The following is an 8,865-nucleotide window of genomic DNA, read 5'->3' on the forward strand; positions in this document are numbered from 1 at the left end:
GAGTCCTTTAGGTGCCTTTTGGCAAACTCCAAGCGAGCTGTCATGTGCATTTTATTGAGGAGTGGCTTTCGTCTGGCCACTCTACCATAAAGGCCTGATTTGTGGAACGCTGCAGAGATGTTTGTCTTTCTGGAAGGTTCTCCCATCTCTGCCCAAATGACCATTGGGTTCTTGGTCACCTCCCTGACCAAGGCCCTTCTCTCCATTATTGCTCAGTTTGGCCTGGCAGCCAGCTCTAGGAAGAGTCTTGGTGGTTTGAAACTTCTTCCATTTTAGAATATGGAGGCCACTGTGTTTTTGGGGACCTTCAATGCTGCAGAAATGTTTTGGTACCCTTCCCCAGGTCTGTGCCTCGACACAATCCTGTCTCGGAGCTCTACAGACAATTCCTTCAACCTCATAGCTTGGTTTTTGCTCTGACATGCATTGTCAACTGTTGGACCTTATATAGACAGGTGTGTGCCTCTGTTTTTTTTGCTATGTCATTATGGGGTATTGTGTGTAGATTGATGAAAAAAAATATTTACTACATTTTTGAATAAGGCATAAGGGGTCTGAATACTTTCCGAATGCACTGTATGTTAATTAAACCAAAAATATATATTTTGTGTATGTTGAAGAACATGAGGTAAATGTCCTTTTACATACATCAGATATGAAATCTTCGGTGGCATTTCGTTTCTAGTGAAAGATTATTTTACCAAGAGAGAACTAAATTTACTCCGTCATACAGTAGTAAACTGTAGAAAAACTTTCATAATCAGCAATGAGGTTTCAGAAAATAAAATAGATCTTTTTGAAAGGCCAAACCCTTTAATGCTTTCAAGTCCAATCCCTCGGTATTGGCTTAGAGTAAAGTAAAGGTGAGGAAGATATCATATCTAACTATATCAATAGAAGGAACAGGGAAATAAGGAATGCAATACAGAATGGAAATACATTTGATAAACTTTACTGTAGGGAAAGGGCAGTCATACGTATCTTGCAACCCTGCTTCAAACTAAGACCATAAGAAACCAGCTGTCTCGAATGGTAAGTGCTATCAGGTGTATGTCCCAAATGGCACCCTATTCCCTATATAGGTCACTGAATAGGGTGCCATTTGGGACGCAGGCAAGGGGTGTTCATCATAGCAAAGAAAGGGACTGACACCTTAGTGTTTGCCAGGGTGCATGTACTGTGAATATTGCTTTTTGTATCCTCTGTGCTTCATCGAGTAGAAGATAACTGCTTCATGTGTTTCTATAGAGGGCAGACTTATACTAATTTCACTTCCACAGAATGTACCTTGCACCTACTAGAGGATCCTTGGCTGAAAATAAGGTATTTTCATTGACAAATAATCTGTTGTTTTTTTCTAATCCAAATGTCTCCGCCTTAGCTTTAGGTCCATAGGCCTACAGGCCGGATGAGACTTTGTCTGCATCCCAAAATGGCATCTTATTCCCTTTATAGTGCTCTTTTATGGTGCCAATTATCCTCCATCTTTGGCTGAGTATCCATCAGCGTCCCATGCATCTCCCAAAAGGATATCACTCTGACCACTTCCTCTGTGCCTATAGTTTCCATGCTGTCACAGTCAGTAGTGCTCCTGAGGGGCCTAGCACTGTTTACCTTAAATTGTATTTTATTTTATTTATAGTTTCCATGCTGCCACACTCCATTCTGGTTTCCTCCCAGTCCAAGAACAGGAGTGCTCTCAGGTCTATACTGAAAGGTACACAAACAACCTTCTCTCTGGCAAAGGTAAACAGCGCTTGGCCCCTCAGGAGCACTACTGACTTGAGTTATATTATGGACCAGAGATGTGACTTGCACTTTTCACGTTCTCCCAGTGCAGGCCGTGCACCCAGACCAAGCCTCCAGTTCAGATGTTTATTTTGGATCACTCCGCACCGATCTATCAATCGCTGGCATTCCTTCAGCTGACGCTCAAGAAAAGGACACCGCAAGATGTGTTCCCAACTTCCCTCCCTGCATCCCTGGCTTACGGTAAATGCCTGTGTTTTATTGCTTTGGGGAAACTGTGAGTGGCACGTTGGAATGGCTGAGAAGGTCTCGTGGTGTGTACCTGCTGTGAGCTCACTAATACACCAGAGGGCCTGCTGAGAGAGGCTGGGCTAACCTCGTCACCCACCACCTGAAACTTTTATATGTCTGTTCTTACCAGCAGCTTGCCTCACTTTTTTTTAATCTGCTGAGGTGGAAAATGTGTGACTGTTCTAAAATGAGCACGGCTAGCCCCTCAGTTCTAACTTCACAGAGGGTGGTGGTCAGTTGATATCTGTAACAGACGGCAGAGCAAAGAACACCCTGGCCTCCACCATGTAGCAAAGGTTTTTTGTGATGCCACAGAGAGGTGCACATTTCATTATAATAGCATGTAACTGACATAACGCCCGCTGATGTTCACGTGTTGACCTTCATTTGTGAATTATGTTATCGATTTGTCTACTATGAGGCTCTACACATGCACAAACATACAGGAAAGATGAACATATTTGCTCTGGCGTTGCTGTGTACTGTCCAGTTTCACTGTAAAGCTGAACGACATTAGAATAGTTTACTATTCTCTCTCACCAACCTCCTTAAACTGGGATTAAGACAGACTGGGGCATGGCTGGAAAACTCCTGGAGAGGAAAGCATGGAATGATTCCACACAAAACCCTGAGAGTGACCCTTTCATGTGGTGGTAAACAGTATCAGGCGCGTTCTGCTGGCCTGAGCTCATTTCCAGACCTCCTCACGTGGCGTGTACACACTCCTAATGTCCTTCATTAGTCTGACACGCACTCACATGAAAGACTTCTTCCACACCCGTCCTGGTTACCCCAGTTAGCTACTGTGGTGGAACAAACATCACAGTGTTCGTGGGAGGTCTGATATCTTGCGCACCTCAACAGCTGCTTACTTGTATATTCTGTTGCAGGGAAAACATTACCACGACCACATGCAGCACAACATCAACACCGCTATTGTTGCCTAACTATAGCTGACTTAGCATCCCAGTTTCCCTTTTAAGACCTTTTTGGTTGTTATATTGGAGTTGTAGCTACCTCTTCCTCTCACCATATGGGGAGGCTTTCCTCCGACATAGCCTTGATGAGACTATGTGAAAAGGTAATGAATGAAAACGTAATGTTTCTCATAACCCCGGCCCCGCCATAACACAGTGAAAATGAGGAGAGGAGTGGCTCACTCACGCTCCGCTTCCTCTGACTGGGCGTCATGCCCGTCCCAGGACTGTCTGCGTCTGCATCCCAAACGACACCCTATTCCCTATATAGTGCACGACTTTTGACCGCATCCCAAACGACACCCTATTCCCTATATAGTGCACGACTTTTGACCGGAGCCCTGTATGGGCACCTCATCCTTATGGGCCCTGGTTAAAAGTAATACACTATATAGGGAATAGGGTGCATCTATGCCCTGTCAGCTCAGCTCACTGCTCCCTCAATGTGGTCATGGCCCCCCCAAGTAAAGCAGATGGTGGAAGGTTAGCCTTAGGTCACTGGAAGGGTTCAATTCCTGCGTTTCGAAGTTGAGGCGAGAGAGCCGAACGTCTCTGACGGTGTCCTGGTTTCCTGGAGAACCTGGGTATCAAATAACAGTCGACCCCAGCCGAGCAGGTCTAGTTGTAACTGGGATGGGCCTGTAACACGGAGGGGAGGCCAGTGTGTTGGGGTGGTCTGAGGCTTTTCTTTTTTTCCCCTTTGTGCGCTCCTCTGATGAGACAGGTTATGGAGGGCAGTGTCATGCAGGGACGGCTGAGGACTGACATCTGGTTGTTGATCATGATTAGTTTGTAATTATAAACTGGGTGGTTCGAGCCCTGAGTGCTGATTGGCTGACAGCAATGGTATATCAGACTGTATACCACAGGCATGACAACATTTATTTTTGCTGCTCTAATTACGTTGGTAGCCAGTTTATAATAGCAATAAGGCACCTCAGAGGTTTGTGGTAAATGGCCAGTATACCACGGGCTAAGGGCTGTGTCCAGGGACGTGCATAAGAACAGCTCTTAGCCGTGGTATATTGGCCATATATCACACCCCCTCTGGCCTTATTGATTAAATAAAACAATGAGGCCGCATACTGTGACTTTGATGCAAGACATCTGTTGATGAACATTTCTCAGCAGCTACAGCTGCCTTCGTCAGGGTTGTCCAACACTGTATCTCTGGGGTTAGGGATGAGAAAGCAGCTGTCTATCCAGAGCCATTGGAGAGATGCAATGGTTCGATCTCCCAACCAATGTTTAACTTGATAACAAGCCAGGCAACATCCCCTTTCCCCTGAGTCGGTTTCCCAAATGGGTCCCGCTTTTACTAGTAGCTATGTAAATGTCATGATATATTCCTCCAAGTCAATTTCAATCATGTAAAACTAATGATTGGGAATTTTGAGGGTGTTTGAAGTGAAACTGGAGAATTCTTTGGAAGTGGTATGGGCCTTGGGGAATGCTGCCGTGCTCCACATGAGCGTGTTGTTTTTTTGTACAGAATTAGGAAAGTCACTGACAGCCAATTCGGATTTCTGAATCTTACACTTTAGATCCTGCTGTGCTGAGCTGTGTATTCACTTTCTATTGTTGAACCCCAACTAGGTCTTGTTGAAGCTGGTAAAGAAGATCAAAGGCTTTGAGAAGAAGTGCCGACAACAGAACATGGTTGAACTTGGCATGTGTCACGGACATTAAAACTGGCATGCTAACACTAAATATTAAGTGACCCGTCCAATATCGTGGTCCTTTGGGAACAGCCATGTTCCACAGGAATACCACCGTTTGATAAATAGGTGTCGCCTCTTCTGGCTGTCCTGATCAAAAACGAGATGTCTTTGCAGGGAAGGTCATACGTTTACTACATGTAGCTGATTGTCTAGGCATGTCAACACACTTGAGGATTTGAGGAAAGATTAGAATCACTACTTAAACCCCAGGGATTCCAAAGTCTCCAACTTTCTAATACAAGCTATTCTAGAATACCTGCCGTTTTAAATAGATCAGTGGCCTGGGAAGCCACAACATGAGCATACAGAGACCAACTTTGTCCTGTTCGAGTATAGATTTACACAAAGATGTATTGAAGTTAACCTGAAATGTGTGGAAGCGGAAGTGCTTGTAACTGTATATGAATGGGGTGTTTGCAAATACGTTTTCCAAGCAAGAGCCCCATAATTTATAGCCATTCAAGAGTCATGCAATTAGACCAGTCACACTAGGGAGAGGGTAGCTAGAATTTACAGTGGACTACAGCTCCATAGATCCAAAATGAAACAGTCGGTAAGGCCTTTTACATAACAGGTTTCCAATCCATCATTATTCAGTGTTTTTGATTGACATGGCTTAATAATGATGGAATGTGAAAACTATAGTCACCAGAATGAAAGTCTGTTGTGTCACCTCAAGAGATAGAAGGCTTCACAGAGCCTCCATTCACCTTCCTTTAGGTTGATTTCATTGAATGTATAACAAGGAGCTGGTTGTAGTCAGTTAAAGGTAGCCTGTAGTCCCTAGTTTGTCATAACATTAGTGCTTCTTGTTAGTGATTAAAAATGTGTTTGCAAATAGATTTCAGCTTTCAGTCTGAATGTAGTAGTTACATTTGGCAATGCTTGGGCCAAGGGGGGGGGGGAAACTGAATGTACATTCTCTGCTTTGTGGTAATGATGCTCTTACTGTACAACGGTTCTATTCTTCAGTTGCTTTTATAACCTCGAAGAACATTACTCTGTTCTGAAGGTTTCTGTGTTTGGATGTGGAGAGGGCTGCGTCGCTCTCTAATCGCTCTCGGTCGCTCTCGCTCTCTCTTCTCTCTCCATAGCGCTCTTTCTCTCCATCGCTCTCTCTCTCGCCTCTCGTTCTCCCTTTCTCTCTCTATACGTCTCTCTCTCTACTCTCTCCGTCTCACTCTCAGCCCCTTGGGATTGCAGGCTTTATTTTCATTCCGGGAGTAGTGTTCCTATGAAACACAAGGGTCTCTCGCCAGGGCCATGTTTTCCTTGTCAGTGGCTACTGTTTTCTTTTGAGGTCTTGTGTTCTCGCTGATGACCGTGCTGACGTGGAGCGGCATGGCGCTAAATGAAGAATTTCCCCCAAACATCTGCAGAACCGAGGCTAGAAGGGGAAAATCCTTAATTGAAAAAAACCACACAGACGAACCCCTGTATGGTTCTCATTATTACTAAACATCCATTTATGGTGTCTGGTGCATGGGCTGGGCTCTGGTCTGAGCTGATGGCTACTCAACAGATGGTGGTGATCCATTCAGGGGATTCTGGCCTGTTGACTCTGATGTAGTGGTATGTTAATCATTTTATATGGGTTTAGTCATCTGATGTAGCCTTTGCCTTCTGAATGGCTGTCCTCCAGCAGGCAATCAGTATGTTTTACAGTCTACAGATGTGTGCCTGCGTTTCGAAATGAACACGTCCTTAGAGGGGGTGTCGTTGGGGGATTTGTAATATTATTACGTACAGTACATATTGGTAGACACTGGGGGCTACGGATACGTTTTTCACAGTTTTGCGAATTTTGGCTGAATTTCTTTGGTATGACGACATGGAAAAGGTGGGCAGATTCATGTGCTGCTCACGTGTTGGTATGTTACCCAGACAGACGCTTGGAGACAGCTAACCTGGGCTGGGATCAGTGGGGTGGGAAAACCTGGCCAGTACAAAGTTAATGATACAGTTGAGAACCACAAATCTGCGGAGGCCGGTCCAGTTTAAACACCTTGACTCTAAATCACTGTCACTATGTTAATAGCCTTGTTGAAGACACCTAGAGGACCAGGGCTTTGTTGAGCATGTGTTAATACTGAACGGTCAGTCATTAAAGTTGTAATTTACAGTACACTGGTAACTGTGTACTTTTAGGGGGGGGGGTCATAAGTTACATGTGTATTAATTAATACAGTTGTTCAAATAATGGATCTTGTTTGACCCTGTGTGACAAATTGACATGTTTGTTGAGTTCCACTCCAGGCTTTGATCATGCACGTACAGCCAAATAGTTTCAGAAGTCTTTAGAACGTGGAGCACCTGGATTTGCTTTGCATCTGTTTACAAGGTGAGACTTTGGCAGGCTAGTTATTTTTGTCATGAATCTTGTTCTAGAGGCAGCATAGCAGAGTAGGTCACAATCTGGCGCAGCCACAAAGTCATACAATCTCCTTAGCCACACTGCTAACCCTATTGCTTAACTTTAAGTTACGACCAAGAAAGCACATTTTACTTTCCGGAATTTTTACAATATAGCCAATTTTGACTTTGCAGCTGGACTATCTAAGGGGAAATCGTTTAGTTCTACCTCCAGGACACGACTCGTGACAATAAACGTCAACCTGCTAGACTTTTGTGTGTCTGAACTGATATAGATTTCTTTTTTACGTCCACTGCTGTTTGAAGGTAGGTGTTAAAATGGAATGGGCACATCTCAACATTGCCATTAGGTTACATATTGCATGGATGCAGAACAGAGCACTAGCAGTGCCGTGTCAGACTCTGGAGACCAGTGAAGGCTCAAGGAGAGGTGGGAAAAGGATGCAGAACGTGATAAATGAACGAGAGGCCCGCACACAGAATGATGCTGCTCCCGAGTGATTTATTGTTGTACACAAATGTACAGTGTTTTTACTTCACAGACGCCTTCGTCAGGTGAATCTGTGAGAAGTGGCAGAAAGTGGACCCTTTCTCTCGTACTTTTTCAGGGTATCCCGACAGTGTTGTGCAATGTTTGGTCACAGATTTAAGAGACCGATGGCTATGGAAACACAGAAACAACACAACAAAAAATCACTTCACTATCAGCAGTTTAGCTTCAAGCCCTGAGGAATATGCTTCGATGGCAATGCCAAAACCCTTTAGCTAGTGATTAAATGGTAAAACCGTACTATTCTTTGGCAGAGCTGTGGCTTTTGCAGTTTTCTCTTCCTCCGTTTTTTTTGTTGTTATCCTATCTTCCTTATTTTCAGAAGGTTTGATACATTTGAAGTGCTGTTAGATGACTTACTGGCAGGGGTTCCGGGAGAGGATGTGGTTTGTTCAATATGTATTATATAACTACTTAAAGGTGAACTACAAACATATTATTTGTCCCTATTCTCCTATATAAATGCCTTTTTTCTTTATGAATGTAACATAAATGTATTTTAGGATGTATTTCGCCTTGTAAAACTAAAAGGGTCTTGCAGTTATGAACATATTATGTCTAGACGTCAGAGACTCACGGGTTGTGTCTCAAATGGCACCTGATTCCCAATAACATACACTACTTTTGACCAGAGTCCTATGGGCCCTGGTGAAAACAGTGCACTATATAGGGAATAGGGTACCATTTGAGATGTTGGCCAGCACATAGTTAATACTAGTGATTTCCGCCAGCCCTGCGGCAGACCACAGGGGTCAGAGGGTCAAGACTGTGGCGCGCACACAAAGACTGGCTTGTTCCAGAGGATCCTTAGGATTCACTCTGGTTACAGCCAATGAATGACCTGTTTATAGGCTCTACTCTGACAGCTGAGGGACCCTCCAGCTACTTTTGGAGAGTATGATGGGCCGTCTCATGTGGCATCCTATTCAAAGCACTGTGCACTACTTTTGACAAGAGCCCCATTAAAAGCAGTGGACTGTGTAGGGAATAGGGTACCATTTGGGACAGTCGAGGGTGTCTCACCTCTGCATGCCATGCAGTGTTCTGCACATGCACACAAGCCCATCAGCTGGGAACGGGGGAACTTTTGTGAGGTCAGTAAAGTCATGCTCCTTCTGCCTATAACCATATAACTGTCACTGACCCCTGGTAATGTATCAGCACCCTAAAACAATGGCTCCATTGAGCTCTGAGGGGCAAAGTC

The sequence above is a fragment of the Salvelinus sp. IW2-2015 genome, linkage group LG15 (assembly GCF_002910315.2).
Source record: "Salvelinus sp. IW2-2015 linkage group LG15, ASM291031v2, whole genome shotgun sequence".
NCBI lineage: Eukaryota > Metazoa > Chordata > Actinopteri > Salmoniformes > Salmonidae > Salvelinus > Salvelinus sp. IW2-2015.